The sequence below is a fragment of the Bos grunniens genome, chromosome 2 (genome assembly GCF_055505025.1).
Source record: "Bos grunniens cultivar Pamir isolate PY7600 chromosome 2, Bosgru_T2T1.0, whole genome shotgun sequence".
In the NCBI taxonomy this organism is placed as follows: domain Eukaryota; kingdom Metazoa; phylum Chordata; class Mammalia; order Artiodactyla; family Bovidae; genus Bos; species Bos grunniens.
This window is the reverse complement of record NC_141166.1, coordinates 63,962,164-63,966,179: the sequence shown is the minus strand read 5'-3', so window position 1 is coordinate 63,966,179 and position 4,016 is coordinate 63,962,164. Positions and strand designations below refer to the sequence as shown.

Below are 4,016 nucleotides of genomic sequence, written 5' to 3'. Positions count from 1 at the left end.
CTGTGAACTCACCAGGAAAATGGAGCTAAAGTAGCAGAAACACTGCATCCCGAGCAAGTGTCCACAGCATCAGCAAACGTTAGCATGAGACCACCGGCTACATAAGGGACATGATCAGCAACAAAGTGAAAATCGAATGTTTTCCATCTTTACAGAAATGAAAGGGGGAACTGAAAACGTGAGCAGGGAACACAAAACAATCAAACAGATGTCACAGCCAAATCCATCTTAAAAATGTAACTGTTCATTTTTTTAAAAAAGGCAAAAGTGGCTCAATTATCAAATTAAGCACATATGTAAAAGAATGAATGAATTGGAGGGGGAGAAAAAGGTTGAAGGAATGACCCGTAAAGAGATGGAAAATAATTTGGAATTCCCCTCAGGCCCACTTGGAGAAGAACCCTTGATAACCAACCTGGGTCCTAGGGCCCTGTCATCAATGAAAATTTCAACAACTAGTTAGGCTAGATGAGTTCTGATCCTTCAGAGTGGATAAGTCCAGACAGGCAGCAAGCTGGAGGAGGTGGGCAGAGCCACTTCTGCTCCACCAAGACTCCCCGGGGCTATTCTTCCCATCATCTTTGAGAGGAAACAGGGGATAATTTTAGGGGTGAGATTGGGCTCTGTGATTTGAACCTCACACTCCGCATATCCAGGAATGTACCTAAACCTAAACCTTTGGTGAAGACATTCTGTTTCTGGTCTATTCCGTATGGGCGAGCCACTGAACAGATAACTGTATACAATGAACAGGTCTCTAAGGGCCCTGCAGAGTCTAATGCTCTGTTACTTTATGACAACCTGTGATGATGGATTACAGATGTGCCCTATTAGCTCGACTGCTGTCCTCAGGGTGAATCAGTGACCTAGGGGATGCTTGGCAAGGGCTCTGCTGAAGTCCGCCTATTCACAGAGTCTGAAATTCCACCATTAGAGAGTCATTTTTTTGGAAGTAAACATTGCTCCACTTAGAGTCTAATAAAAAAAAATTTTTCCCAATCACTCGGGAAAGGGATAGATAATAATTAAAGCCACCATTAATCATAGTGCCTCAATATATTTTAACAGATTCTTTTCAGTAAAACCATACCCTCTGAGATGGATTAGATGGTGGGAGGGTGAAAGAGAAACGTGGTGGATCAAGCCTACCTAGGAGAGGATGAGAGGCCTGGTGGGGTCCTTGGATGTGGGAGAAGCAAAGATGAAGGTGCGTGTCCAGAGTGTCCCGCCTGCCCGTTGGACTTTACGACCCCTCACATCCCGCTCTGGACTCCCTACCCCATTTGTCCAGCAGGTGGCAGCGCAGGGTTGAAAATGAGCATCTCCGGAGGCGTTCAGACTGTTCACCCAGCTTCTTTCTAAGGCGGCCTCAGTGTTCATTCAGGAGGATGGGACCAGGGGCACCAAGGCAGCCCGACGATGTGGATACACTGCTGAAGCCTCGGTGACTCTGGACCTTCAGCTCTTGGCAGGTGGGCGTGGTGTCTGCGGGAGGGGCACAGGGGTCGTGTCCTGTCTGATTTGAGGAGGGCCGTTTGGAGGATGAAAGGTGATCTTAAAGGTGGAAACGGTTTACAGGGTTCTTGGGGCTGCCTTGGTGAAGGTGGGGGTGGAGGGCATTAGAGGGGGCCGGCAGCTTCACACTTGGGAGGCCTGGGCTGGGCTGGTGGGGGAACTATGAGGAGCAGGGTGCACGGTGAGGTCAGTGCCACACCTGACCTCATTCTAACAGGCAGAGGGAAGGAACAGGGGCAGCCTGGGGCTGCTCACTGTCTAGCCTCTCTTCAGATATGTGTTGGTGGCTGTGAACTCCTTGAGGATGGTCCTTCCTGTCCCATCCTTTTTAGGAGGCTTGATAAAGCCTGTGGGCAGCCTCTGCATCCCACACGCCTGGCTCTGGAGGAGCCAGCAACCTGCCTCGCCCTCACCTGCCCGCAGGCAGCCCTCTGGATGAAGGGAGGAAATGACCAGCTCTAAATGGAGGCCTCTGTCCAGAGACAACTTACTTCTTCCCTGGGAAGCCCCAAGTGCAAGCGAGAGCTCAACACCCAGGCCGGCCACCTGCATAGGCCTCACAGAGCAGGTAGGAGGAATAGTGTCCTCTGTTGGCATCTTAAGGACGCCCTGCCCCACCACCCTGTGATCTAACGCAGTATCAGCACACACTTCCTCGGGAGGGGGCTCTGGGCACTTGTTAGACATTCATATATATACTGGGGCCATCCCTGGACTGGCTGAAGCTCACATCCCAGCTGAGGGTGGATATCCGCATGTCCAGCAGGCCTGGGTGATTCTTGCACTTTGGTACCTGGGGATGGTCTGCATCCATACCAGAGATGGAGGGAGAGACAGAGGCTGGAGCCTGGGGAAGGCTCTCTGGGCCACCTAACTTGAAAGGAGGCAGAACAGAGTCTAGGAGAGAACCCAAGAAGGAGGGAGGGGGCGTTGGCAACCAACTAGCCAGTCTCGGTGCCATGGCGCATCCACCTCCCAACAACCCCTCTCTTCACCTGGAATGCCCCTCCACACCTTCCCTGCTGCCTCAAGGGAGACCAGAACTCACCTGTCTCCACGAACTCTGCTAACCCTTGTGGCCAGGTAGCTCCCCAGGACCTTTTATTGACGTAGATTGTGGTGGGCAGAATCATGGCCCCCAAAGATGTCCATGTCCCAACCCCCAGAATCTGGAATTTGTTACCCTGCATATATTCCGAGAACCCCTGGGTGGGGGGTGGAACGTAGCCCTGCAGACACCTTGGTTTAGCCAATGAGACTCCTGATCTACTGTAAGATAATAAATTGTGTTTGTTTGAGCCAGTAGCTTCGTGGTCATTTGTTGCAGCCACCATAGGAAACTGCTATAATGATCTGATTGGGAAAGTTGTTCCCATCATGGGCCCTGCCCAGCGTGGGAGGCTGGGGGTGAGGGGGTGGGAGAGCAGCAGCTTAGATGCCGCAGGCCCTCCTGCTGTATGAGAGTTCTTATCCTCCCTGAGTCTCCATCTCCCCATCTGTCAATAAGGGTGGTGATGACACCAACTCCTGCAGGCAGGAGTCGGCTGGTCGGCTTCAAACCTCCTCCTGCCTCCAGCCACTTCTGTCCACCTGACACCCAAGTGCCCTGGGCTCCTGGGAGACGCTGGAGGAAGGCAGGCTCCTCGGGGTTCTGAACCATCCTCAGTGCAGATGCACACACCGTACTTTGGGGAGTGGTCCTCCTTTGGTTTCCTGTCCTGGCAGCTCATCTGGGGAATCCTCGTATCTGTCTGTCACTCCTGGGGCCCCAGGCCCCCTCCTGAGGAACTGTCAGCAGCAGCATCCCAACTGTGGTTTCCAAGGTAACTCTGACGGTGCGTCTGTTGCACCCAATGTTCAGAGACCTGTGTGGATTCTGCCCTTGTCCAGGGCCAGTGTCACTTCCCAGAAGCCCTGGATGGAGGGAAGGGTGTGTGTGTTCAAAGACGCTCTCCCGGATTGGGAACAGGTTGTCAGCCAGCTTTGACCCTTTTGTTATGGGGTGGTCTCTGGAGGGAAGGGCATGTGTAGAAGGTCGGGCTGGAAAGGTCTGTACCCTGGGTGGCTGGGGAGCCTGGGGGCACGGCTAGGGTGGAGATGTCCCATGCCGCCCCTCAGACCCCTTTTCTCATGTCTAAGACACACTATTCATAATCACTTATAACAGCATCTTTGGCAGGAGGCCAGCGTTGCAGTCAGGCTGATGAGGGTTCAAACTCAGCCCATGTCATTTACCAGCCAAGGGCCTTACACCTGAGAGCCTGTTCTCTCGGTGAAAGTTAAAGTATTGGTTGCTCAGTCATTTCCAACTCTTTCCGACCCCATGGACTGTAGCCTTCCAGGTTCCTCTGTCCGTGGGATTCTCTAGGCAAAAACACTGGAGTGGGTCTCTGTAGTTTCCTGTAAAAGCATGCAAGCCCCTCCATTTCCCTTTCTCAGAGGAAATGGAAGTTTAGCCCTGCCTGCCCACTCTGAAAGGGCATCTGATCTCAGGAGGAGGT

The 4,016-nt window shown here is 52.6% G+C and overlaps 1 long non-coding RNA gene across 1 annotated transcript; it reads right to left on the bottom strand.

The window, feature by feature from the left end:
* Nucleotides 1-1,037: 1,037 nt before the first annotated feature.
* LOC147378160 (uncharacterized) lies at nt 1,038-3,484 on the bottom strand. The gene is made up of 2 exons (XR_015149722.1): nt 2,564-3,484; nt 1,038-1,485 (listed from the first exon to the last, which is right to left on the bottom strand). It is a non-coding gene; the product is annotated as an uncharacterized LOC147378160 (long non-coding RNA).
* Between the last annotated feature and the right edge of the window lie 532 nt (nt 3,485-4,016).